This window comes from Pseudophryne corroboree, chromosome 8 (assembly GCF_028390025.1).
Source record: "Pseudophryne corroboree isolate aPseCor3 chromosome 8, aPseCor3.hap2, whole genome shotgun sequence".
Classification (NCBI taxonomy): domain Eukaryota; kingdom Metazoa; phylum Chordata; class Amphibia; order Anura; family Myobatrachidae; genus Pseudophryne; species Pseudophryne corroboree.
Window position 1 is genome coordinate 376,440,749 of NC_086451.1, and position 27,875 is coordinate 376,468,623.

The window sequence follows — 27,875 nt, forward strand, 5'->3', positions numbered from 1 at the left end:
AAATAATAATATTTAGTATTCCACAATACCCAAGCCTAGAATTTTGAGAAACCTTTAATCAACTTAAAGATACATTGACTGCTGTGCAATCTACAAAGTTTGCTAAATAGTTTAAAGAACAAAGGTTTTGAGATATTTTACTTTGAGCTGTGTTTGTTCTGATTTCATTATTATATTCCTTACAAAATATTTCATCTTAATGAAAAAAATACAGTATAAACAAATAACATTGAATCCAATGACCACGAAGGGACTCGAATCCTCAATCTTCTGATCCGAAGTCAGACGCCTTATCCATTAGGCCACGTGGTCAATGTCTGTCCAAAGATTAACGCCTAAGAAAGTATAGTAACGTAAAAAGATTCAAGTAAAAAACATATTTGTTTTGTTTCTTTGAGACAACTGTTTTGGATAATCTTACACTCAGATGACAAAATTTAATTCAACAATAATTTCAATTATTAATTCTGAATAAAACTAATATTGTTTAGTATTCTACAATACCCCATTCAATAAGTTTGAGAAACCTTAAACAAACTGAGAAATATATTTAATGGTTGATGTGCGATCTACAAAGTTTACTGAATAGTTTAAGGACCAAAGGGTTAGAGATTCTTCACTTTGAATCATGTTTGATCTGATTTCATTATTATAATCCAAACATAAGATGTTATCTTTATGTAAAAATATATACACCTAGATGACAAACTTTGATCCAACAATAATTTTAGTTATTGATTCTGAAAGAAAATAATAATGTTTAGTATTCCACAATACCCAAGCCTAGTATTTTGAGAAACCTTAAATCAATTTATAGATATATTGACTGCTGTGCAATCTACAAAGTTTGCTAAATAGTTTAAAGAACAAAGGTTTACAGATATTTTACTTTGAGCTGTGTTTGTTCTGATTTCATTATTATATTCCTTACAAAATATTTCATCTTAATGAAAAAATACAGTATAAACAAATAACATTGAATGCAATGACCACGAAGGGACTCGAACCCTCAATCTTCTGATCTGAAGTAAGACGCCTTATCCATTAGGCCACGTGGTCAATGTCTCTCCAAAGATTAACGCCTAAGAAAGTATAGTAATATAAAGATTCAAGTAAAAAACATATTTGATTTGTTTCTTTGAGACAACTGTTTTGGATAATCTTACACTCAGATGACAAACTTTAATCCAACAATAATTTCAATTATTAATTCTGAATAAAACTAATATAGTTTAGTATTCTACAATACCCCATTCAAGAAGTTTGAGAAACCTTAAACAAACTGAGAAATATATTTAATGGTTGTTGTGCAATCTACAAAGTTTACTGAATAGTTTAAAGACCAAAGGGTTAGAGACTCTTCACTTTGAATCATGTTTGATCTGATTTCATTATTATAATCCATACATAAGATGTTATCTTTATGTAAAAATATATACACCTAGATGACAAACTTTGATCCAACAATAATTTTAGTTATTGATTCTGAAAGAAAATAATAATGTTTAGTATTCCACAATACCCAAGCCTAGAATTTTGAGAAACCTTTAATCAACTTAAAGATACATTGACTGCTGTGCAATCTACAAAGTTTGCTAAATAGTTTAAAGAACAAAGGTTTTGAGATATTTTACTTTGAGCTGTGTTTGTTCTGATTTCATTATTATATTCCTTACAAAATATTTCATCTTAATGAAAAAAATACAGTATAAACAAATAACATTGAATCCAATGACCACGAAGGGACTCGAACACTCAATCTTCTGATCAGAAGTTAGACGCCTCATCCATTAGGCCACGTGGTCACTGTTTGTCAATATATTAATGCTTAAGAAAGTATAGTAACATAAAGATTCAAGTAAAAAACATATTTGTTTTTTTCTTTGAGACAACTGTTTTGGATAATCTTACACTCAGATGACAAACTTTAATCCAACAATAATTTCAATTATTAATTCTGAATAAAACTAATATTGTTTAGTATTCTACAATACCCCATTCAAGAAGTTTGAGAAACCTTAAACAAACTGAGAAATATATTTAATGGTTGATGTGCAATCTACAAAGTTTACTGAATGGTTTAAAGACCAAAGGGTTAGAGATTCTTCACTTTGAATCATGTTTGATCTGATTTCATTATTATAATCCATACATAAGATGTTATCTTTATGTAAAAATATATACACCTAGATGACAAACTTTGATCCAACAATAATTTTAGTTAATGATTCTGAAAGAAAATAATAATGTTTAGTATTCCACAATACCCAAGCCTAGAATTTTGAGAAACCTTAAATCAATTTATAGATATATTGACTGCTGTGCAATCTACAAAGTTTGCTAAATAGTTTAAAGAACAAAGGTTTTGAGATATTTTACTTTGAGCTGTGTTTGTTCTGATTTCATTATTATATTCCTTACAAAATATTTCATCTTAATGAAAAAAATACAGTATAAACAAATAACATTGAATCCAATGACCACGAAGGGACTCGAATCCTCAATCTTCTGATCCGAAGTCAGACGCCTTATCCATTAGGCCACGTGGTCAATGTCTGTCCATAGATTAACGCCTAAGAAAGTATAGTAACGTAAAAAGATTCAAGTAAAAAACGTATTTGTTTTGTTTCTTTGAGACAACTGTTTTGGATAATCTTACACTCAGATGACAAACTTTAATTCAACAATAATTTCAATTATTAATTCTGAATAAAACTAATATTGTTTAGTATTCTACAATACCCCATTCAATAAGTTTGAGAAACCTTAAACAAACTGAGAAATATATTTAATGGTTGATGTGCAATCTACAAAGTTTACTGAATAGTTTAAAGACCAAAGGGTTAGAGATTCTTCACTTTGAATCATGTTTGATCTGATTTCATTATTATAATCCAAACATAAGATGTTATCTTTATGTAAAAATATATACACCTAGATGACAAACTTTGATCCAACAATAATTTTAGTTATTGATTCTGAAAGAAAATAATAATGTTTAGTATTCCACAATACCCAAGCCTAGAATTTTGAGAATCCTTAAATCAACTTAAAGATACATTGACTGCTGTGCAATCTACAAAGTTTGCTAAATAGTTTAAAGAACAAAGGTTTTGAGATATTTTACTTTGAGCTGTGTTTGTTCTGATTTCATTAGTATATTCCTTACAAAATATTTCATCTTAATGAAAAAAATACAGTATAAACAAATAACATTGAATCCAATGACCACGAAGGGACTCGAACACGCAATCTCCTGATCCGAAGTTAGATGCCTCATCCATTAGGCCACGTGGTCACTGTTTGTCAATATATTAATGCTTAAGAAAGTATAGTAACATAAAGATTCAAGTAAAAAACATATTTGTTTTGTTTCTTTGAGACAACTGTTTTGGATAATCTTACACTCAGATGACAAACTTTAATCCAACAATAATTTCAATTATTAATTCTGAATAAAACTAATATTGTTTAGTATTCTACAATACCCCATTCAAGAAGTTTGAGAAACCTTAAACAAACTGAGAAATATATTTAATGGTTGATGTGCAATCTACAAAGTTTACTGAATTGTTTAAAGACCAAAGGGTTAGAGATTCTTCACTTTGAATCATGTTTGATCTGATTTCATTATTATAATCCATACATAAGATGTTATCTTTATGTAAAAATATATACACCTAGATGACAAACTTTGATCCAACAATAATTTTAGTTATTGATTCTGAAAGAAAATAATAATGTTTAGTATTCCACAATACCCAAGCCTAGAATTTTGAGAAACCTTAAATCAATTTATAGATATATTGACTGCTGTGCAATCTACAAAGTTTGCTAAATAGTTTAAAGAACAAAGGTTTTCAGATATTTTACTTTGAGCTGTGTTTGTTCTGATTTCATTATTATATTCCTTACAAAATATTTCATCTTAATGAAAAAATACAGTATAAACAAATAACATTGAATGCAATGACCATGAAGGGACTCGAACCCTCAATCTTCTGATCCGAAGTCAGACGCCTTATCCATTAGGCCACGTGGTCAATGTCTGTCCAAAGATTAACGCCTAAGAAAGTATAGTAACGTAAAAAGATTCAAGTAAAAAACATATTTGTTTTGTTTCTTTGAGACAACTGTTTTGGATAATCTTACACTCAGATGACAAACTTTAATTCAACAATAATTTCAATTATTAATTCTGAATAAAACTAATATTGTTTAGTATTCTACAATACCCCATTCAATAAGTTTGAGAAACCTTAAACAAACTGAGAAATATATTTAATGGTTGATGTGCAATCTACAAAGTTTACTGAATAGTTTAAAGACCAAAGGGTTAGAGATTCTTCACTTTGAATCATGTTTGATCTGATTTCATTATTATAATCCAAACATAAGATGTTATCTTTATGTAAAAATATATACACCTAGATGACAAACTTTGATCCAACAATAATTTTAGTTATTGATTCTGAAAGAAAATAATAATGTTTAGTATTCCACAATACCCAAGCCTAGAATTTTGAGAAACCTTAAATCAATTTATAGATATATTGACTGCTGTGCAATCTACAAAGTTTGCTAAATAGTTTAAAGAACAAAGGTTTTCAGATATTTTACTTTGAGCTGTGTTTGTTCTGATTTCATTATTATATTCCTTACAAAATATTTCATCTTAATGAAAAAATACAGTATAAACAAATAACATTGAATGCAATGACCACGAAGGGACTCGAACCCTCAATCTTCTGATCCGAAGTAAGACGCCTTATCCATTAGGCCACGTGGTCAATGTCTGTCCAAAGATTAACGCCTAAGAAAGTATAGTAATATAAAGATTCAAGTAAAAAACATATTTGTTTTGTTTCTTTGAGACAACTGTTTTGGATAATCTTACACTCAGATGACAAACTTTAATCCAACAATAATTTCAATTATTAATTCTGAATAAAACTAATATAGTTTAGTATTCTACAATACCCCATTCAAGAAGTTTGAGAAACCTTAAACAAACTGAGAAATATATTTAATGGTTGTTGTGCAATCTACAAAGTTTACTGAATAGTTTAAAGACCAAAGGGTTAGAGACTCTTCACTTTGAATCATGTTTGATCTGATTTCATTATTATAATCCATACATAAGATGTTATCTTTATGTAAAAATATATACACCTAGATGACAAACTTTGATCCAACAATAATTTTAGTTATTGATTCTGAAAGAAAATAATAATGTTTAGTATTCCACAATACCCAAGCCTAGAATTTTGAGAAACCTTAAATCAATTTATAGATATATTGACTGCTGTGCAATCTACAAAGTTTGCTAAATAGTTGAAAGAACAAAGGTTTTCAGATATTTTACTTTGAGCTGTGTTTGTTCTGATTTCATTATTATATTCCTTACAAAATATTTCATCTTAATGAAAAAATACAGTATAAACAGATAACATCGAATGCAATGACCACGAAGGGACTCGAACCCTCAATCTTCTGATCCGAAGTTAGACGCCTCATCCATTAGGCCACGTGGTCACTGTTTGTCAATATATTAATGCTTAAGAAAGTATAGTAACATAAAGATTCAAGTAAAAAACATATTTGTTTTTTTCTTTGAGACAACTGTTTTGGATAATCTTACACTCAGATGACAAACTTTAATCCAACAATAATTTCAATTATTAATTCTGAATAAAACTAATATTGTTTAGTATTCTACAATACCCCATTCAAGAAGTTTGAGAAACCTTAAACAAACTGAGAAATATATTTAATGGTTGATGTGCAATCTACAAAGTTTACTGAATAGTTTAAAGACCAAAGGGTTAGAGATTCTTCACTTTGAATCATGTTTGATCTGATTTCATTATTATAATCCATACATAAGATGTTATCTTTATGTAAAAATATATACACCTAGATGACAAACTTTGATCCAACAATAATTTTAGTTATTGATTCTGAAAGAAAATAATAATGTTTAGTATTCCACAATACCCAAGCCTAGAATTTTGAGAAACCTTAAATCAATTTATAGATATATTGACTGCTGTGCAATCTACAAAGTTTGCTAAATAGTTTAAAGAACAAAGGTTTACAGATATTTTACTTTGAGCTCTGTTTGTTCTGATTTCATTATTATATTCCTTACAAAATATTTCATCTTAATGAAAAAATACAGTATAAACAAATAACATTGAATGCAATGACCACGAAGGGACTCGAACCCTCAATCTTCTAATCCGAAGTCAGACGCCTTATCCATTAGGCCACGTGGTCAATGTCTGTCCAAAGATTAATGCCTAAGAAAGTATAGTAATATAAAGATTCAAGTAAAAAACATATTTGTTTTGTTTCTTTGAGACAACTGTTTTGGATAATCTTACACTCAGATGACAAACTTTAATCCAACAATAATTTCAATTATTAATTCTGAATAAAACTAATATAGTTTAGTATTCTACAATACCCCATTCAAGAAGTTTGAGAAACCTTGAACAAACTGAGAAATATATTTAATGGTTGATGTGCAATCTACAAAGTTTACTGAATAGTTTAAAGACCAAAGGGTTAGAGACTCTTCACTTTGAATCATGTTTGATCTGATTTCATTATTATAATCCATACATAAGATGTTATCTTTATGTAAAAATATATACACCTAGATGACAAACTTTGATCCAACAATAATTTTAGTTATTGATTCTGAAAGAAAATAATAATGTTTAGTATTCCACAATACCCAAGCCTAGAATTTTGAGAAATATTTAATCAACTTAAAGATACATTGACTGCTGTGCAATCTACAAAGTTTGCTAAATAGTTTAAAGAACAAAGGTTTTGAGATATTTTACTTTGAGCTGTGTTTGTTCTGATTTCATTATTATATTCCTTACAAAATATTTCATCTTAATGAAAAAAATACAGTATAAACAAATAACATTGAATCCAATGACCACGAAGGGACTCGAATCCTCAATCTTCTGATCCGAAGTCAGACGCCTTATCCATTAGGCCACGTGGTCAATGTCTGTCCAAAGATTAACGCCTAAGAAAGTATAGTAACGTAAAAAGATTCAAGTAAAAAACATATTTGTTTTGTTTCTTTGAGACAACTGTTTTGGATAATCTTACACTCAGATGACAAACTTTAATTCAACAATAATTTCAATTATTAATTCTGAATAAAACTAATATTGTTTAGTATTCTACAATACCCCATTCAATAAGTTTGAGAAACCTTAAACAAACTGAGAAATATATTTAATGGTTGATGTGCAATCTACAAAGTTTACTGAATAGTTTAAAGACCAAAGGGTTAGAGATTCTTCACTTTGAATCATGTTTGATCTGATTTCATTATTATAATCCAAACATAAGATGTTATCTTTATGTAAAAATATATACACCTAGATGACAAACTTTGATCCAACAATAATTTTAGTTATTGATTCTGAAAGAAAATAATAATGTTTAGTATTCCACAATACCCAAGCCTAGAATTTTGAGAATCCTTAAATCAACTTAAAGATACATTGACTGCTGTGCAATCTACAAAGTTTGCTAAATAGTTTAAAGAACAAAGGTTTTCAGATATTTTACTTTGAGCTGTGTTTGTTCTGATTTCATTAGTATATTCCTTACAAAATATTTCATCTTAATGAAAAAAATACAGTATAAACAAATAACATTGAATCCAATGACCACGAAGGGACTCGAACACTCAATCTTCTGATCCGAAGTTAGACGACTCATCCATTAGGCCACGTGGTCACTGTTTGTCAATATATTAATGCTTAAGAAAGTATAGTAACATAAAGATTCAAGTAAAAAACATATTTGTTTTTTTCTTTGAGACAACTGTTTTGGATAATCTTACACTCAGATGACAAACTTTAATCCAACAATAATTTCAATTATTAATTCTGAATAAAACTAATATTGTTTAGTATTCTACAATACCCCATTCAAGAAGTTTGAGAAACCTTAAACAAACTGAGAAATATATTTAATGGTTGATGTGCAATCTACAAAGTTTACTGAATAGTTTAAAGACCAAAGGGTTAGAGATTCTTCACTTTGAATCATGTTTGATCTGATTTTATTATTAAAATCCAAACATAAGATGTTATCTTTATGTAAAAATATATACACCTAGATGACAAACTTTGATCCAACAATAATTTTAGTTATTGATTCTGAAAGAAAATAATAATGTTTAGTATTCCACAATACCCAAGCCTAGAATTTTGAGAAACCTTAAATCAATTTATAGATATATTGACTGCTGTGCAATCTACAAAGTTTGCTAAATAGTTTAAAGAACAAAGGTTTTCAGATATTTTACTTTGAGCTGTGTTTGTTCTGATTTCATTATTATATTCCTTACAAAATATTTCATCTTAATGAAAAAATACTGTACAAACAAATAACATTGAATGCAATGACCACGAAGGGACTCGAACCCTCAATCTTCTGATCCGAAGTAAGACGCCTTATCCATTAGGCCACGTGGTCAATGTCTGGCCAAAGATTAACGCCTAAGAAAGTATAGTAATATAAAGATTCAAGTAAAAAACATATTTGTTTTGTTTCTTTGAGACAACTGTTTTGGATAATCTTACACTCAGATGACAAACTTTAATCCAACAATAATTTCAATTATTAATTCTGAATAAAACTAATATAGTTTAGTATTCTACAATACCCCATTCAAGAAGTTTGACAAACCTTAAACAAACTGAGAAATATATTTAATGGTTGATGTGCAATCTACAAAGTTTACTGAATAGTTTAAAGACCAAAGGGTTAGAGATTCTTCACTTTGAATCATGTTTGATCTGATTTCATTATTATAATCCATACATAAGATGTTATCTTTATGTAAAAATATATACACCTAGATGATAAACTTTGATCCAACAATAATTTTAGTTATTGATTCTGAAAGAAAATAATAATGTTTAGTATTCCACAATACCCAAGCCTAGAATTTTGAGAAACCTTAAATCAATTTATAGATATATTGACTGCTGTGCAATCTACAAAGTTTGCTAAATAGTTTAAAGAACAAAGGTTTTCAGATATTTTACTTTGAGCTGTGTTTGTTCTGATTTCATTATTATATTCCTTACAAAATATTTCATCTTAATGAAAAAATACAGTATAAACAAATAACATTGAATGCAATGACCACGAAGGGACACGAACCCTCAATCTTCTGATCGGAAGTCAGACGCCTTATCCATTAGGCCACGTGGTCAATGTCTGTCCAAAGATTAACGCCTAAGAAAGTATAGTAATATAAAGATTCAAGTAAAAAACATATTTGTTTTGTTTCTTTGAGACAACTGTTTTGGATAATCTTACACTCAGATGACAAACTTTAATCCAACAATAATTTCAATTATTAATTCTGAATAAAACTAATATAGTTTAGTATTCTACAATACCCCATTCAAGAAGTTTGAGAAACCTTGAACAAACTGAGAAATATATTTAATGGTTGATGTGCAATCTACAAAGTTTACTGAATAGTTTAAAGACCAAAGGGTTAGAGACTCTTCACTTTGAATCATGTTTGATCTGATTTCATTATTATAATCCATACATAAGATGTTATCTTTATGTAAAAATATATACACCTAGATGACAAACTTTGATCCAACAATAATTTTAGTTATTGATTCTGAAAGAAAATAATAATGTTTAGTATTCCACAATACCCAAGCCTAGAATTTTGAGAAACCTTTAATCAACTTAAAGATACATTGACTGCTGTGCAATCTACAAAGTTTGCTAAATAGTTTAAAGAACAAAGGTTTTGAGATATTTTACTTTGAGCTGTGTTTGTTCTGATTTCATTATTATATTCCTCACAAAATATTTCATCTTAATGAAAAAAATACAGTATAAACAAATAACATTGAATCCTATGACCACGAAGGGACTCGAACCCTCAATCTTCTGATCCGAAATCTGACGCCTTATCCATTAGGCCACGTGGTCACTGTTTGTCAATATACTAATGCCTAAGAAAGTATAGTAACATAAAGATTCAAGTAAAAAACATATTTGTTTTTTTCTTTGAGACAACTGTTTTGGATAATCTTACACTCAGATGACAAACTTTAATGCAACAATAATTTCAATTGTTAATTCTAAATAAAACTAATATTGTTTAGTATTCTACAATACCCCATTCAATAAGTTTGAGAAACCTTAAACAAACTGAGAAATATATTTAATGGTTGATGTGCAATCTACAAAGTTTACTGAATAGTTTAAAGACCAAAGGGTTAGAGATTCTTCACTTTGAATCATGTTTGATCTGATTTCATTATTATAATCCAAACATAAGATGTTATCTTTATGTAAAAATATATACACCTAGATGACAAACTTTGATCCAACAATAATTTTAGTTATTGATTCTGAAAGAAAATAATAATGTTTAGTATTCCACAATACCCAAACCTAGTATTTTGAGAAACCTTAAATCAACTTAAAGATACATTGACTGCTGTGCAATCTACAAAGTTTGCTAAATAGTTTAAAGAACAAAGGTTTTGAGATATTTTACTTTGAACTGTGTTTGTTCTGATTTCATTATTATATTCCTTACAAAATATTTCATCTTAATGAAAAAAATACAGTATAAACAAATAACATTGAATCCAATGACCACGAAGGGACTCGAATCCTCAATCTTCTGATCCGAAGTCAGATGCCTTATCCATTAGGCCATGTGGTCACCGTTTGTCAATATATTAATGCCTAAGAAAGTATAGTAACATAAAGATTCAAGTAAAAAACATATTTGTTTTTTTTTTGAGACAACTGTTTTGGATAATCTTACACTCAGATGACAAACTTTAATTCAACAATAATTTCAATTAATAATTCTGAATAAAACTAATATTGTTTAGTAATCTACAATACCCCATTCAATAAGTTTGAGAAACCTTAAACAAACTGAGAAATATATTTAATGGTTGATGTGCAATCTACAAAGTTTACTGAATAGTTTAAAGACCAAAGGGTTAGATATTCTTCACTTTGAATCATGTTTGATCTGATTTCATTATTATAATCCAAACATAAGATGTTATCTTTATGTAAAAATATATACACCTAGATGACAAACTTTGATCCAACAATAATTTTAGTTATTGATTCTGAAAGAAAATAATAATGTTTAGAATTCCACAATACCCAAGCCTAGAATTTTTAGAAACCTTAAATCAACTTAAAGATACATTGACTGCTGTGCAATCTACAAAGTTTGCTAAATAGTTTAAAGAGCAAAGGTTTTGAGATATTTTACTTTGAGCTGTGTTTGTTCTGATTTCATTATTATATTCCTTACAAAATATTTCATCTTAATGAAAAAAAATACAGTATAAACAAATAACATTGAATCCAATGACCACGAAGAGACTCGAACCCTCAATCTTCTGATGCGAAGTCAGACGCCTTATCCATTAGGCCACGTGGTCACTGTTTGTTAATATATTAATGCCTAAGAAAGTATAGTAATATAAAGATTCAATTAAAAAACATATTTGTTTTTTTCTTTGAGACAACTGTTTTGGATAATCTTACACTCAGATGACAAACTTTAATCCAACAATAATTTCAATTATTAATTCTGAATAAAATTAATATTGTTTAGTATTCTACAATACCCAGTTCAAGAAGTTTGAGAAACCTTAAACAAACTGAGAAATATATTTAATGGTTGATATGCAATCTACAAAGTTTACTGAATAGTTTAAAGACCAAAGGGTTAGAGATTCTTCACTTTGAATCATGTTTAATCTGATTTCATTATTAAAATCCAAACATAAGATGTTATCTTTATGTAAAAATATATACACCTAGATGACAAACTTTGATTCAACAATAATTTTAGTTATTGATTCTGAAAGAAAATAATAATGTTTAGTATTCCACAATACCCAAGCCTAGAATTTTGAGAAACCTTAAATCAACTTAAAGATACATTGACTGCTGTGCAATCTACAAAGTTTGCTAAATAGTTTAAAGAACAAAGGTTTTGAGATATTTTACTTTGAGCTGTGTTAGTTCTGATTTCATTATTATATTCCTTACAAAATATTTCATCTTAATGAAAAAAATACAGTATAAACAAAGAACATTGAATCCAATGACCACGAAGGGACTCGAATCCTCAATCTTCTGATCCGAAGTCAGATGCCTTATCCATTAGGCCACGTGGTCACCGTGTGTCCAAAGATTAACGCCTAAGAAAGAATAGTAATATAAAGATTCAAGTAAAAAACATATTTGTTTTGTTTCTTTGAGACAACTGTTTTGGATAATCTTACACTCAGATGACAAACTTTGATCCAACAATAATTTTAGTTATTGATTCTGAAAGAAAATAATAATAATGTTTAGTATTCCACAATACCCAAGCCTAGAATTTTGAGAATCCTTAAATCAATTTAAAGATACATTGACTGCTGTGCATTCTACAAAGTTTGCTAAATAGTTTAAAGAACAAAGGTTTTGAGATATTTTACTTTGAGCTGTGTTTGTTCTGATTTCATTATTATATTCCTTACAAAATATTTCATCTTAATGAAAAAAATACAGTATAAACAAATAACATTGAATCCAACGACCACGAAGGGACTCGAACACTCAATCTTCTGATCCGAAGTCAGACGCCTTATCCATTAGGCCACGTGGTCACTGTTTGTCAATATATTAATGCCTAAGAAAGTATAGTAACATAAAGATTCAAGTAAAAAACATATTTGTTTTTTTCTTTGAGACAACTGTTTTGGATAATCTTACACTCAGATGACAAACTTTAATCCAACAATAATTTCAATTATTAATTCTGAATAAAACTAATATTGTTTCGTATTCTACAATACCCCATTCAAGAAGTTTGAGAAACCTTAAACAAACTGAGAAATATATTTAATGGTTGATGTGCAATCTACAAAGTTTACTGAATAGTTTAAAGACCAAAGGGTTAGAGATTCTTCACTTTGAATCATGTTTGATCTGATTTCATTATTATAATCCATACATAAGATGTTATCTTTATGTAAAAATATATACACCTAGATGACAAACTTTGATCCAACAATAATTTTAGTTATTGATTCTGAAAGAAAATAATAATGTTTAGTATTCCACAATACCCAAGCCTAGAATTTTGAGAAACCTTAAATCAATTTATAGATATATTGACTACTGTGCAATCTACAAAGTTTGCTAAATAGTTTAAAGAACAAAGGTTTTCAGATATTTAACTTTGAGCTGTGTTTGTTCTGATTTCATTATTATATTCCTTACAAAATATTTCATCTTAATGAAAAAATACAGTATAAACAAATAACATTGAATGCAATGACCACGAAGGGACTCGAACCCTCAATCTTCTGATCCGAAGTTAGACGCCTTATCCATTAGGCCACGTGGTCAATGTCTGGCCAAAGGTTAACGCCTAAGAAAGTATAGTAATATAAAGATTCAAGTAAAAAACATATTTGTTTTGTTTCTTTGAGACAACTGTTTTGGATAATCTTACACTCAGATGACAAACTTTAATCCAACAATAATTTCAATTATTAATTCTGAATAAAACTAATATTGTTTAGTATTCTACAATACCCCATTCAAGAAGTTTGAGAAACCTTAAACAAACTGAGAAATATATTTAATGGTTGATGTGCAATCTACAAAGTTTACTGAATAGTTTAAAGACCAAAGGGTTAGAGATTCTTCACTTTGAATCATGTTTGATCTGATTTCATTATTAGAATCCATACATAAGATGTTATCTTTATGTAAAAATATATACACCTAGATGACAAACTTTGATCCAACAATAATTTTAGTTAATGATTCTGAAAGAAAATAATAATGTTTAGTATTCCACAATACCCAAGCCTAGAATTTTGAGAAACCTTTAATCAACTTAAAGATACATTGACTGCTGTGCAATCTACAAAGTTTGCTAAATAGTTTAAAGAACAAAGGTTTTGAGATATTTTACTTTGAGCTGTGTTTGTTCTGATTTCATTATTATATTCCTTACAAAATATTTCATCTTAATGAAAAAAATACAGTATGAACAAATAACATTGAATCCAATGACCATGAAGGGACTCGAATCCCCAATCTTCTGATACGAAGTCAGATGCCTTATCCATTAGGCCACGTGGTCACCATGTGTCCAAAGATTAACGCCTAAGAAAGTATAGTAATATAAAGATTCAAGTAAAAAACATATTTGTTTTGTTTCTTTGAGACAACTGTTTTGGATAATCTTAAACTCAGATGACAAACTTTGATCCAACAATAATTTTAGTTATTGATTCTGAAAGAAAATAATAATGTTTAGTATTCCACAATACCCAAACCTAGTATTTTGAGAAACCTTAAATCAACTTAAAGATACATTGACTGCTGTGCAATCTACAAAGTTTGCTAAATAGTTTAAAGAACAAAGGTTTTGAGATATTTTACTTTGAGCTGTGTTTGTTCTGATTTCATTATTATATTCCTTACAAAATATTTCATCTTAATGAAAAAAATACAGTATAAACAAATAACATTGAATCCAATGACCACGAAGGGACTCGAATCCTCAATCTTCTGATCCGAAGTCAGATGCCTTATCCATTAGGCCATGTGGTCACCGTTTGTCAATATATTAATGCCTAAGAAAGTATAGTAACATAAAGATTCAAGTAAAAAACATATTTGTTTTTTTCTTTGAGACAACTGTTTTGGATAATCTTACACTCAGATGACAAACTTTAATTCAACAATAATTTCAATTAATAATTCTGAATAAAACTAATATTGTTTAGTAATCTACAATACCCCATTCAATAAGTTTTTAGAAACCTTAAACAAACTGAGAAATATATTTAATGGTTGATGTGCAATCTACAAAGTTTACTGAATAGTTTAAAGACCAAAGGGTTAGATATTCTTCACTTTGAATCATGTTTGATCTGATTTCATTATTATAATCCAAACATAAGATGTTATCTTTATGTAAAAATATATACACCTAGATGACAAACTTTGATCCAACAATAATTTTAGTTATTGATTCTGAAAGAAAATAATAATGTTTAGTATTCCACAATACCCAAGCCTAGAATTTTTAGAAACCTTAAATCAACTTAAAGATACATTGACTGCTGTGCAATCTACAAAGTTTTCTAAATAGTTTAAAGAGCAAAGGTTTTGAGATATTTTACTTTGAGCTGTGTTTGTTCTGATTTCATTATTATATTCCGTACAAAATATTTCATCTTAATGAAAAAAATACAGTATAAACAAATAACATTGAATCCAATGACCACGAAGAGACTCGAACCCTCAATCTTCTGATGCGAAGTCAGACGCCTTATCCATTAGGCCACGTGGTCACTGTTTGTTAATATATTAATGTCTAAGAAAGTATAGTAATATAAAGATTCAATTAAAAAACATATTTGTTTTTTTCTTTGAGACAACTGTTTTGGATAATCTTACACTCAGATGACAAACTTTAATCCAACAATAATTTCAATTATTAATTCTGAATAAAATTAATATTGTTTAGTATTCTACAATACCCCATTCAAGAAGTTTGAGAAACCTTAAACAAACTGAGAAATATATTTAATGGTTGATATGCAATCTACAAAGTTTACTGAATAGTTTAAAGACCAAAGGGTTAGAGATTCTTCACTTTGAATCATGTTTAATCTGATTTCATTATTAAAATCCAAACATAAGATGTTATCTTTATGTAAAAATATATACACCTAGATGACAAACTTTGATTCAACAATAATTTTAGTTATTGATTCTGAAAGAAAATAATAATGTTTAGTATTCCACAATACCCAAGCCTAGAATTTTGAGAAACCTTACATCAACTTAAAGATACATTGACTGCTGTGCAATCTACAAAGTTTGCTAAATAGTTTAAAGAACAAAGGTTTTGAGATATTTTACTTTGAGCTGTGTTAGTTCTGATTTCATTATTATATTCCTTACAAAATATTTCATCTTAATGAAAAAAATACAGTATAAACAAAGAACATTGAATCCAATGACCACGAAGGGACTCGAATCCTCAATCTTCTGATCCGAAGTCAGATGCCTTATCCATTAGGCCACGTGGTCACCGTGTGCCCAAAGATTAACGCCTAAGAAAGTATAGTAATATAAAGATTCAAGTAAAAAACATATTTGTTTTGTTTCTTTGAGACAACTGTTTTGGATAATCTTACACTCAGATGACAAACTTTGATCCAACAATAATTTTAGTTATTGATTCTGAAAGAAAATAATAATGTTTAGTATTCCACAATACCCAAGCCTAGAATTTTGAGAATCCTTAAATCAACTTAAAGATACATTGACTGCTGTGCAATCTACAAAGTTTGCTAAATAGTTTAAAGAACAAAGGTTTTGAGATATTTTACTTTGAGCTGTGTTTGTTCTGATTTCATTATTATATTCCTTACAAAATATTTCATCTTAATGAAAAAAATACAGTATAAACAAATAACATTGAATCCAACAACCACGAAGGGACTCGAACACTCAATCTTCTGATCCGAAGTCAGACGCCTTATCCATTAGGCCACGTGGTCACTGTTTGTCAATATATTAATGCCTAAGAAAGTATAGTAACATAAAGATTCAAGTAAAAAAACATACTTGTTTTTTTTCTTTGAGACAACTGTTTTGGATAATCTTACACTCAGATGACAAACTTTAATCCAACAATAATTTCAATTATTAATTCTGAATAAAACTAATATTGTTTAGTATTCTACAATACCCCATTCAAGAAGTTTGAGAAACCTTAAACAAACTGCGAAATATATTTAATGGTTGATGTGCAATCTACAAAGTTTACTGAATAGTTTAAAGACCAAAGGGTTAGAGATTCTTTATTTTGAATCATGTTTGATCTGATTTCATTATTATAATCCATACATAAGATGTTATCTTTATGTAAAAATATATACACCTAGATGACAAACTTTGATCCAACAATAATTTTAGTTAATGATTCTGAAAGAAAATAATAATGTTTAGTATTCCACAATACCCAAGCCTAGAATTTTGAGAAAACTTTAATCAACTTAAAGATACATTGACTGCTGTGCAATCTACAAAGTTTGCTAAATAGTTTAAAGAACAAAGGTTTTGAGATATTCTACTTTGAGCTGTGTTTGTTCTGATTTCATTATTATATTCCTTACAAAATATTTCATCTTAATGAAAAAAATACAGTATAAACAAATAACATTGAATCCAATGACCACGAAGGGACTCGAATCCTCAATCCTCTGATCCGAAGTCAGATGCCTTATCCATTAGGCCACGTGGTCACCATGTGTCCAAAGATTAACGCCTAAGAAAGTATAGTAATATAAAGATTCAAGTAAAAAACATATTTGTTTTGTTTCTTTGAGACAACTGTTTTGGATAATCTTAAACTCAGATGACAAACTTTGATCCAACAATAATTTTTGTTATTGATTCTGAAAGAAAATAATAATGTTTAGTATTCCACAATACCCAAACCTAGTATTTTGAGAAACCTTAAATCAACTTAAAGATACATTGACTGCTGTGCAATCTACAAAGTTTGCTAAATAGTTTAAAGAACAAAGGTTTTGAGATATTTTACTTTGAGCTGTGTTTGTTCTGATTTCATTATTATATTCCTTACAAAATATTTCATCTTAATGAAAAAAATACAGTATAAACAAATAACATTGAATCCAATGACCACGAAGGGACTCGAATCCTCAATCTTCTGATCCGAAGTCAGATGCCTTATCCATTAGGCCATGTGGTCACCGTTTGTCAATATATTAATGCCTAAGAAAGTATAGTAACATAAAGATTCAAGTAAAAAACATATTTGTTTTTTTCTTTGAGACAACTGTTTTGGATAATCTTACACTCAGATGACAAACTTTAATTCAACAATAATTTCAATTAATAATTCTGAATAAAACTAATATTGTTTAGTAATCTACAATACCCCATTCAATAAGTTTTTAGAAACCTTAAACAAACTGAGAAATATATTTAATGGTTGATGTGCAATCTACAAAGTTTACTGAATAGTTTAAAGACCAAAGGGTTAGATATTCTTCACTTTGAATCATGTTTGATCTGATTTCATTATTATAATCCAAACATAAGATGTTATCTTTATGTAAAAATATATACACCTAGATGACAAACTTTGATCCAACAATAATTTTAGTTATTGATTCTGAAAGAAAATAATAATGTTTAGTATTCCACAATACCCAAGCCTAGAATTTTTAGAAACCTTAAATCAACTTAAAGATACATTGACTGCTGTGCAATCTACAAAGTTTTCTAAATAGTTTAAAGAGCAAAGGTTTTGAGATATTTTACTTTGAGCTGTGTTTGTTCTGATTTCATTATTATATTCCTTACAAAATATTTCATATTAATGAAAAAAATACAGTATAAACAAATAACATTGAATCCAATGACCACGAAGAGACTCGAACCCTCAATCTTCTGATGCGAAGTCAGACGCCTTATCCATTAGGCCACGTGGTCACTGTTTGTTAATATATTAATGCCTAAGAAAGTATAGTAATATAAAGATTCAATTAAAAAACATATTTGTTTTTTTCTTTGAGACAACTGTTTTGGATAATCTTACACTCAGATGACAAACTTTAATCCAACAATAATTTCAATTATTAATTCTGAATAAAATTAATATTGTTTAGTATTCTACACATCCCCATTCAAGAAGTTTGAGAAACCTTAAACAAACTGAGAAATATATTTAATGGTTGATGTGCAATCTACAAAGTTTACTGAATAGTTTAAAGACCAAAGGGTTGGAGATTCTTCACTTTGAATCATGTTTGATCTGATTTCATTATTATAATCCATACATAAGATGTTATCTTTATGTAAAAATATATACACCTAGATGACAAACTTTGATCCAACAATAATTTTAGTTATTGATTCTGAAAGAAAATAATAATGTTTAGTATTCCACAATACCCAAGCCTAGAATTTTGAGAAACCTTAAATCAATTTATAGATATATTGACTGCTGTGCAATCTACAAAGTTTGCTAAATAGTTTAAAGAACAAAGGTTTTCAGATATTTAACTTTGAGCTGTGTTTGTTCTGATTTCATTATTATATTCCTTACAAAATATTTCATCTTAATGAAAAAATACAGTATAAACAAATAACATTGAATGCAATGACCACGAAGGGACTCGAACCCTCAATCTTCTGATCCGAAGTCAGACGCCTTATCCATTAGGCCACGTGGTCAATGTCTGGCCAAAGATTAACGCCTAAGAAAGTATAGTAATATAAAGATTCAAGTAAAAAACATATTTGTTTTGTTTCTTTGAGACAACTGTTTTGGATAATCTTACACTCAGATGACAAACTTTAATCCAACAATAATTTCAATTATTAATTCTGAATAAAACTAATATTGTTTAGTATTCTACAATACCCCATTCAAGAAGTTTGAGAAACCTTAAACAAACTGAGAAATATATTTAATGGTTGATGTGCAATCTACAAAGTTTACTGAATAGTTTAAAGACCAAAGGGTTAGAGATTCTTCACTTTGAATCATGTTTGATCTGATTTCATTATTATAATCCATACATAAGATGTTATCTTTATGTAAAAATATATACACCTAGATGACAAACTTTGATCCAACAATAATTTTAGTTAATGATTCTGAAAGAAAATAATAATGTTTAGTATTCCACAATACCCAAGCCTAGATTTTGAGAAACCTTTAATCAACTTAAAGATACATTGACTGCTGTGCAATCTACAAAGTTTGCTAAATAGTTTAAAGAACAAAGGTTTTGAGATATTTTACTTTGAGCTGTGTTTGTTCTGATTTCATTATTATATTCCTTACAAAATATTTCATCTTAATGAAAAAAATACAGTATAAACAAATAACATTGAATCCAATGACCACGAAGGGACTCGAATCCTCAATCTTCTGATCCGAAGTCAGATGCCTTATCCATTAGGCCACGTGGTCACCATGTGTCCAAAGATTAACGCCTAAGAAAGTATAGTAATATAAAGATTCAAGTAAAAAACATATTTGTTTTGTTTCTTTGAGACAACTGTTTTGGATAATCTTAAACTCAGATGACAAACTTTGATCCAACAATAATTTTAGTTATTGATTCTGAAAGAAAATAATAATGTTTAGTATTCCACAATACCCAAACCTAGTATTTTGAGAAACCTTAAATCCACTTAAAGATACATTGACTGCTGTGCAATCTACAAAGTTTGCTAAATAGTTTAAAGAACAAAGGTTTTGAGATATTTTACTTTGAGCTGTGTTTGTTCTGATTTCATTATTATATTCCTTACAAAATATTTCATCTTAATGAAAAAAATACAGTATAAACAAATAACATTGAATCCAATGACCACGAAGGGACTCGAATCCTCAATCTTCTGATCCGAAGTCAGATGCCTTATCCATTAGGCCATGTGGTCACCGTTTGTCAATATATTAATGCCTAAGAAAGTATAGTAACATAAAGATTCAAGTAAAAAACATATTTGTTTTTTTCTTTGAGACAACTGTTTTGGATAATCTTACACTCAGATGACAAACTTTAATTCAACAATAATTTCAATTAATAATTCTGAATAAAACTAATATTGTTTAGTAATCTACAATACCCCATTCAATAAGTTTGAGAAACCTTAAACAAACTGAGAAATATATTTAATGGTTGATGTGCAATCTACAAAGTTTACTGAATAGTTTAAAGACCAAAGGGTTAGATATTCTTCACTTTGAATCATGTTTGATCTGATTTCATTATTATAATCCAAACATAAGATGTTATCTTTATGTAAAAATATATACACCTAGATGACAAACTTTGATCCAACAATAATTTTAGTTATTGATTCTGAAAGAAAATAATAATGTTTAGTATTCCACAATACCCAAGCCTAGAATTTTTAGAAACCTTAAATCAACTTAAAGATACATTGACTGCTGTGCAATCTACAAAGTATGCTAAATAGTTTAAAGAGCAAAGGTTTTGAGATATTTTACTTTGAGCTGTGTTTGTTCTGATTTCATTATTATATTCCTTACAAAATATTTCATCTTAATGAAAAAAATACAGTATAAACAAATAACATTGAATCCAATGACCACGAAGAGATATGAACCCTCAATCTTCTGATGCGAAGTCAGACGCCTTATCCATTAGGCCACGTGGTCACTGTTTGTTAATATATTAATGCCTAAGAAAGTATAGTAATATAAAGATTCAATTAAAAAACATATTTGTTTTTTTCTTTGAGACAACTGTTTTGGATAATCTTACACTCAGATGACAAACTTTAATCCAACAATAATTTCAATTATTAATTCTGAATAAAATTAATATTGTTTAGTATTCTACAATACCCCATTCAAGAAGTTTGAGAAACCTTAAACAAACTGAGAAATATATTTAATGGTTGATATGCAATCTACAAAGTTTACTGAATAGTTTAAAGACCAAAGGGTTAGAGATTCTTCACTTTGAATCATGTTTAATCTGATTTCATTATTAAAATCCAAACATAAGATGTTATCTTTATGTAAAAATATATACACCTAGATGACAAACTTTAATTTAACAATAATTTTAGTTATTGATTCTGAAAGAAAATAATAATGTTTAGTATTCCACAATACCCAAGCCTAGAATTTTTAGAAACCTTAAATCAACTTAAAGATACATTGACTGCTGTGCAATCTACAAAGTTTGCTAAATAGTTTAAAGAACAAAGGTTTTGAGATATTTTACTTTGAGCTGTGTTATTTCTGATTTCATTATTATATTCCTTACAAAATATTTCATCTTAATGAAAAAAATACAGTATAAACAAAGAACATTGAATACAATGACCACGAAGGGACTCGAATCCTCAATCTTCTGATCCGAAGTCAGATGCCTTATCCATTAGGCCACGTGGTCACCGTGTGTCCAAAGATTGACGCCTAAGAAAGTATAGTAATATAAAGATTCAAGTAAAAAACATATTTGTTTTGTTTCTTTGAGACAACTGTTTTGGATAATCTTACACTCAGATGACAAACTTTGATCCAACAATAATTTTAGTTATTGATTCTGAAAGAAAATAATAATGTTTAGTATTCCACAATACCCAAGCCTAGAATTTTGAGAATCCTTAAATCAACTTAAAGATACATTGACTGCTGTGCAATCTACAAAGTTTGCTAAATAGTTTAAAGAACAAAGGTTTTGAGATATTTTACTTTGAGCTGTGTTTGTTCTGATTTCATTATTATATTCCTTACAAAATATTTCATCTTAATGAAAAAAATACAGTATAAACAAATAACATTGAATCCAACGACCACGAAGGGACTCGAACACTCAATCTTCTGATCCGAAGTCAGACGCCTTATCCATTAGGCCACGTGGTCAATGTCTGTCCAAAGATTAACGCCTAAGAAAGTATAGTAATATAAAGATTCAAGTAAAAAACATATTTGTTTTGTTTCTTTGAGACAACTGTTTTGGATAATCTTACACTCAGATGACAAACTTTAATCCAACAATAATTTCAATTATTAATTCTGAATAAAACTAATATTGTTTAGTATTCTACAATACCCCATTCAAGAAGTTTGAGAAACCTTAAACAAACTGAGAAATATATTTAATAGTTGATGTGCAATCTACAAAGTTTACTGAATAGTTTAAAGACCAAAGGGTTAGAGATTCTTCACTTTGAATCATGTTTGATCTTATTTCATTATTATAATCCATACATAAGATGTTATCTTTATGTAAAAATATATACACCTAGATGACAAACTTTGATCCAACAATAATTTTAGTTATTGATTCTGAAAGAAAATAATAATGTTTAGTATTCCACAATACCCAAGCCTAGAATTTTGAGAAACCTTAAATCAACTTAAAGATACATTGACTGCTGTGCAATCTACAAAGTTTGCTAAATAGTATAAAGAACAAAGGTTTTGAGATATTTTACTTTGAGCTGTGTTAGTTCTGATTTCATTATTATATTCCTTACAAAATATTTCATCTTAATGAAAAAAATACAGTATAAACAAAGAACATTGAATCCAATGACCACGAAGGGACTCGAATCCTCAATCTTCTGATCCGAAGTCAGATGCCTTATCCATTAGGCCACGTGGTCACCGTGTGTCCAAAGATTAACGCCTAAGAAAGTATAGTAATATAAAGATTCAAGTAAAAAACATATTTGTTTTGTTTCTTTGAGACAACTGTTTTGGATAATCTTAAACTCAGATGACAAACTTTGATCCAACAATAATTTTAGTTATTGATTCTGAAAGAAAATAATAATGTTTAGTATTCCACAATACCCAAACCTAGTATTTTGAGAAACCTTAAATCAACTTAAAGATACATTGACTGCTGTGCAATCTACAAAGTTTGCTAAATAGTTTTAAGAACAAAGGTTTTGAGATATTTACTTTGAGCTGTGTTTGTTCTGATTTCATTATTATATTCCTTACAAAATATTTCATCTTAATGAAAAAAATACAGTATAAACAAATAACATTAAATCCAATGACCACGAAGGGACTCGAATCCTCAATCTTCTGATCCTAAGTCAGACGCCTTATCCATTAGACCACGTGGTCACCGTTTGTCAATATATTAATGCCTAAGAAAGTATAGTAACATAAAGATTCAAGTAAAAAACATATTTGTTTTTTTCTTTGAGACAACTGTTTTGGATAATCTTACACTCAGATGACAAACTTTAATTCAACAATAATTTCAATTAATAATTCTGAATAAAACTAATATTGTTTAGTATTCTACAATACCCCATTCAATAAGTTTGAGAAACCTTAAACAAACTGAGAAATATATTTAATGGTTGATGTGCAATCTACAAAGTTTACTGAATAGTTTAAAGACCAAAGGGTTAGAGATTCTTCACTTTGAATCATGTTTGATCTGATTTCATTATTATAATCCAAACATAAGATGTTATCTTTATGTAAAAATATATACACCTAGATGACAAACTTTGATCCAACAATAATTTTAGTTATTGATTCTGAAAGAAAATAATAATGTTTATTATTCCACAATACCCAAGCCTAGAATTTTGAGAAACCTTAAATCAACTTAAAGATACATTGACTGCTGTGCAATCTACAAAGTTTGCTAAATAGTTTAAAGAACAAAGGTTTTGAGATATTTTACTTTGAGCTGTGTTTGTTCTGATTTCATTATTATATTCCTTACAAAATATTTCATCTTAATGAAAAAAATACAGTATAAACAAATAACATTGAATCCAATGACCACGAAGGGACTCGAATCTTCAATCTTCTGATCCGAAGTCAGATGCCTTATCCATTGGGCCACGTGGTCACCATGTGTCCAAAGATTAAAGCCTAAGAAAGTATAGTAATATAAAGATTCAAGTTAAAAACATATTTGTTTTGTTTCTTTGAGACAACTGTTTTGGATAATCTTAAACTCAGATGACAAACTTTGATCCAACAATAATTTTAGTTATTGATTCTGAAAGAAAATAATAATGTTTAGTATTCCACAAAACCCAAACCTAGTATTTTGAGAAACATTAAATCAACTTAAAGATACATTGACTGCTGTGCAATCTACAAAGTTTGCTAAATAGTTTAAAGAACAAAGGTTTTGAGATATTTTACTTTGAGCTGTGTTTGTTCTGATTTCATTATTATATTCCTTACAAAATATTTCATCTTAATGAAAAAAATACAGTATAAACAAATAACATTGAATCCAATGACCACGAAGGGACTCGAATCCTCAATCTTCTGATCCGAAGTCAGACGCCTTATCCATTAGGACACGTGGTCACCGTTTTTCAATATATTAATGCCTAAGAAAGTATAGTAACATAAAGATTCAAGTAAAAAACATATTTGTTTTTTTCTTTGAGACAACTGTTTTGGATAATCTTACACTCAGATGACAAACTTTAATTCAACAATAATTTCAATTAATAATTCTGAATAAAACTAATATTGTTTAGTATTCTACAATACCCCATTCAATAAGTTTGAGAAACCTTAAACAAACTGAGAAATATATTTAATGGTTGATGTGCAATCTACAAAGTTTACTGAATAGTTTAAAGACCAAAGGGTTAGAGATTCTTCACTTTGAATCATGTTTGATCTGATTTCATTATTATAATCCAAACATAAGATGTTATCTTTATGTAAAAATATATACACCTAGATGACAAACTTTGATCCAACAATAATTTTAGTTATTGATTCTGAAAGAAAATAATAATGTTTAGTATTCCACAATACCCAAGCCTAGAATTTTGAGAAACCTTAAATCAACTTAAAGATACATTGACTGCTGTGCAATCTACAAAGTTTGCTAAATAGTTTAAAGAACAAAGGTTTTGAGATATTTTACTTTGAGCTGTGTTTGTTCTGATTTCATTATTATATTCCTTACAAAATATTTCATCTTAATGAAAAAAATACAGTATAAACAAATAACATTGAATCCAATGACCACGAAGGGACTCGAATTCTCAATCTTCTGATCCGAAGTCAGACGCCTTATCCATTAGGCCACGTGGTCACCGTTTGTCAATATATTAATGCCTAAGAAAGTATAGTAACATAAAGATTCAAGTAAAAAACATATTTGTTTTTTTCTTTGAGACAACTGTTTTGGATAATCTTACACTCAGATGACAAACTTTAATCAAACAATAATTTCAATTATTAATTCTGAATAATACTAATATTGTTTAGTATTCTACAATACCCCATTCAAGAAGTTTGAGAAACCTTAAACAAACTGAGAAATATATTTAATGGTTGATGTGCAATCTACAAAGTTTACTGAATAGTTTAAAGACCAAAGGGTTAGAGATTCTTCACTTTGAATCATGTTTGATCTGATTTCATTATTAAAATCCAAACATAAGATGTTATCTTTATGTAAAAATATATACACTTAGATGACAAACTTTGATCCAACAATAATTTTAGATATTGATTCTGAAAGAAAATAATAATGTTTAGTATTCCACAATACCCAAGCCTAGAATTTTGAGAAACCTTAAATCAACTTATAGATATATTGACTGCTGTGCAATCTACAAAGTTTGCTAAATAGTTTAAAGAACAAAGGTTTTGAGATATTTTACTTTGAGCTGTGTTTGTTCTGATTTCATTATTATATTCCAGACAAAATATTTAATCTTAATGAAAAAAATACAGTATAAACAAATAACATTGAATGCAATGACCACGAAGGGACTCGAACCTTCAATTTTCTTATCCTAAGTCAGACGCCTTATCCATTAGGCCACGTGGTCAATGTCTGGCCAAAGATTAACGCCTAAGAAAGTATAGTAATATAAAGATTCAAGTAAAAAACATATTTGTTTTGTTTCTTTGAGACAACTGTTTTGGATAATCTTACACTCAGATGACAAACTTTAATCCAACAATAATTTCAATTATTAATTCTGAATAAAACTAATATTGTTTAGTATTCTACAATACCCAATTCAAGAAGTTTGAGAAACCTTAAACAAACTGAGAAATATATTTAATGGTTGATGTGCAATCTACAAAGTTTACTGAATAGTTTAAAGACCAAAGGGTTAGAGATTCTTCACTTTGAATCATGTTTGATCTGATTTCATTATTATAATCCAAACATAAGATGTTATCTTTATGTAAAAATATATACACTTAGATGACAAACTTTGATCCAACAATAATTTTAGATATTGATTCTGAAAGAAAATAATAATGTTTAGTATTCCACAATACCCAGGCCTAGAATTTTGAAAAACCTTAAATCAACTCAAAGATACATTGACTGCTGTGCAATCTACAAAGTTTGCTAAATAGTTTAAGGAACAAAGGTTTTGAGATATTTTACTTTGAGCTGTGTTTGTTCTGATATCATTATTATATTCCTTACAAAATATATAATCTTAATGAAAAAAATACAGTATAAACAAATAACATCGAATCCAATGACCACGAAAGGACTCGAACCCTCAATCTTCTGATCCGAAGTCAGACGCCTTTTCCATTAGGCCACGTGGTCACTGTTTGTCAATATATTAATGCCTAAGAAAGTATAGTAACATAAAGATTCAAGTAAAAAACATATTTGTTTTTTTCTTTGAGACAACTGTTTTGGATAATCTTACACTCAGATGACAAACTTTAATCCAACAATAATTTCAATTATTAATTCTGAATAAAATTAATATTGTTTAGTATTCTACAATACCCCATTCAAGAAGTTTGAGAAACCTTAAACAAACTGAGAAATATATTTAATGGTTGATGTGCAATCTACAAAGTTTACTGAATAGTTTAAAGACCAAAGGGTTAGAGATTCTTCACTTTGAATCATGTTTGATCTGATTTCATTATTATAATCCAAACATAAGATGTTATCTTTATGTAAAAATATATACACCTAGATGCCAAATTTTGATCCAACAAAAATTTTAGTTATTGATTATGAAAGAAAATAATAATGTTTAGTATTCCACAATACCCAAGCCTAGAATTTTGAGAAACCTTAAATCAACTTATAGATACATTGACTGCTGTGCAATCTACAAAGTTTGCTAAATAGTTTAAAGAACAAAGGTTTTGAGATATTTTACTTTGAGCTGTGTTTGTTCTGATTTCATTATTATATTCCTTACAAAATATTTCATCTTAATGAAAAAATACAGTATAAACAAATAACATTGAA

At 28.4% G+C, this 27,875-nt stretch overlaps 26 non-coding genes across 26 annotated transcripts; all 26 read right to left on the minus strand.

The window, feature by feature from the left end:
* Positions 1-239: 239 nt before the first annotated feature.
* Positions 240-312, minus strand: TRNAR-UCG (transfer RNA arginine (anticodon UCG)). The gene has a single exon. It is a non-coding gene; the product is annotated as a tRNA-Arg (tRNA).
* Positions 313-2,477: 2,165 nt separating this feature from the next.
* TRNAR-UCG (transfer RNA arginine (anticodon UCG)) lies at positions 2,478-2,550 on the minus strand. The gene has a single exon. It is a non-coding gene; the product is annotated as a tRNA-Arg (tRNA).
* Positions 2,551-3,970: 1,420 nt separating this feature from the next.
* TRNAR-UCG (transfer RNA arginine (anticodon UCG)) lies at positions 3,971-4,043 on the minus strand. The gene has a single exon. It is a non-coding gene; the product is annotated as a tRNA-Arg (tRNA).
* A 674-nt stretch (positions 4,044-4,717) lies between these two features.
* On the minus strand, positions 4,718-4,790 carry TRNAR-UCG (transfer RNA arginine (anticodon UCG)). Its single transcript has one exon. It is a non-coding gene; the product is annotated as a tRNA-Arg (tRNA).
* A 672-nt stretch (positions 4,791-5,462) lies between these two features.
* TRNAR-UCG (transfer RNA arginine (anticodon UCG)) lies at positions 5,463-5,535 on the minus strand. The gene has a single exon. It is a non-coding gene; the product is annotated as a tRNA-Arg (tRNA).
* A 671-nt stretch (positions 5,536-6,206) lies between these two features.
* TRNAR-UCG (transfer RNA arginine (anticodon UCG)) lies at positions 6,207-6,279 on the minus strand. Its single transcript has one exon. It is a non-coding gene; the product is annotated as a tRNA-Arg (tRNA).
* Positions 6,280-6,952: 673 nt separating this feature from the next.
* TRNAR-UCG (transfer RNA arginine (anticodon UCG)) lies at positions 6,953-7,025 on the minus strand. Its single transcript has one exon. It is a non-coding gene; the product is annotated as a tRNA-Arg (tRNA).
* Positions 7,026-8,444: 1,419 nt separating this feature from the next.
* Positions 8,445-8,517, minus strand: TRNAR-UCG (transfer RNA arginine (anticodon UCG)). The gene has a single exon. It is a non-coding gene; the product is annotated as a tRNA-Arg (tRNA).
* Positions 8,518-9,189: 672 nt separating this feature from the next.
* TRNAG-UCC (transfer RNA glycine (anticodon UCC)) lies at positions 9,190-9,262 on the minus strand. Its single transcript has one exon. It is a non-coding gene; the product is annotated as a tRNA-Gly (tRNA).
* A 673-nt stretch (positions 9,263-9,935) lies between these two features.
* Positions 9,936-10,008, minus strand: TRNAR-UCG (transfer RNA arginine (anticodon UCG)). Its single transcript has one exon. It is a non-coding gene; the product is annotated as a tRNA-Arg (tRNA).
* Positions 10,009-11,425: 1,417 nt separating this feature from the next.
* On the minus strand, positions 11,426-11,498 carry TRNAR-UCG (transfer RNA arginine (anticodon UCG)). The gene has a single exon. It is a non-coding gene; the product is annotated as a tRNA-Arg (tRNA).
* A 672-nt stretch (positions 11,499-12,170) lies between these two features.
* Positions 12,171-12,243, minus strand: TRNAR-UCG (transfer RNA arginine (anticodon UCG)). Its single transcript has one exon. It is a non-coding gene; the product is annotated as a tRNA-Arg (tRNA).
* Positions 12,244-12,646: 403 nt separating this feature from the next.
* Positions 12,647-12,719, minus strand: TRNAR-UCG (transfer RNA arginine (anticodon UCG)). The gene has a single exon. It is a non-coding gene; the product is annotated as a tRNA-Arg (tRNA).
* A 671-nt stretch (positions 12,720-13,390) lies between these two features.
* On the minus strand, positions 13,391-13,463 carry TRNAR-UCG (transfer RNA arginine (anticodon UCG)). The gene has a single exon. It is a non-coding gene; the product is annotated as a tRNA-Arg (tRNA).
* Positions 13,464-15,355: 1,892 nt separating this feature from the next.
* TRNAR-UCG (transfer RNA arginine (anticodon UCG)) lies at positions 15,356-15,428 on the minus strand. Its single transcript has one exon. It is a non-coding gene; the product is annotated as a tRNA-Arg (tRNA).
* Positions 15,429-16,100: 672 nt separating this feature from the next.
* TRNAR-UCG (transfer RNA arginine (anticodon UCG)) lies at positions 16,101-16,173 on the minus strand. The gene has a single exon. It is a non-coding gene; the product is annotated as a tRNA-Arg (tRNA).
* Positions 16,174-16,573: 400 nt separating this feature from the next.
* Positions 16,574-16,646, minus strand: TRNAR-UCG (transfer RNA arginine (anticodon UCG)). Its single transcript has one exon. It is a non-coding gene; the product is annotated as a tRNA-Arg (tRNA).
* A 674-nt stretch (positions 16,647-17,320) lies between these two features.
* On the minus strand, positions 17,321-17,393 carry TRNAR-UCG (transfer RNA arginine (anticodon UCG)). The gene has a single exon. It is a non-coding gene; the product is annotated as a tRNA-Arg (tRNA).
* A 1,146-nt stretch (positions 17,394-18,539) lies between these two features.
* Positions 18,540-18,612, minus strand: TRNAR-UCG (transfer RNA arginine (anticodon UCG)). The gene has a single exon. It is a non-coding gene; the product is annotated as a tRNA-Arg (tRNA).
* A 671-nt stretch (positions 18,613-19,283) lies between these two features.
* Positions 19,284-19,356, minus strand: TRNAR-UCG (transfer RNA arginine (anticodon UCG)). The gene has a single exon. It is a non-coding gene; the product is annotated as a tRNA-Arg (tRNA).
* A 672-nt stretch (positions 19,357-20,028) lies between these two features.
* TRNAR-UCG (transfer RNA arginine (anticodon UCG)) lies at positions 20,029-20,101 on the minus strand. The gene has a single exon. It is a non-coding gene; the product is annotated as a tRNA-Arg (tRNA).
* A 1,890-nt stretch (positions 20,102-21,991) lies between these two features.
* TRNAR-UCG (transfer RNA arginine (anticodon UCG)) lies at positions 21,992-22,064 on the minus strand. Its single transcript has one exon. It is a non-coding gene; the product is annotated as a tRNA-Arg (tRNA).
* Positions 22,065-22,464: 400 nt separating this feature from the next.
* Positions 22,465-22,537, minus strand: TRNAR-UCG (transfer RNA arginine (anticodon UCG)). The gene has a single exon. It is a non-coding gene; the product is annotated as a tRNA-Arg (tRNA).
* Positions 22,538-23,210: 673 nt separating this feature from the next.
* On the minus strand, positions 23,211-23,283 carry TRNAR-UCG (transfer RNA arginine (anticodon UCG)). The gene has a single exon. It is a non-coding gene; the product is annotated as a tRNA-Arg (tRNA).
* A 399-nt stretch (positions 23,284-23,682) lies between these two features.
* Positions 23,683-23,755, minus strand: TRNAL-UAG (transfer RNA leucine (anticodon UAG)). The gene has a single exon. It is a non-coding gene; the product is annotated as a tRNA-Leu (tRNA).
* Positions 23,756-27,136: 3,381 nt separating this feature from the next.
* Positions 27,137-27,209, minus strand: TRNAR-UCG (transfer RNA arginine (anticodon UCG)). The gene has a single exon. It is a non-coding gene; the product is annotated as a tRNA-Arg (tRNA).
* Between the last annotated feature and the right edge of the window lie 666 nt (positions 27,210-27,875).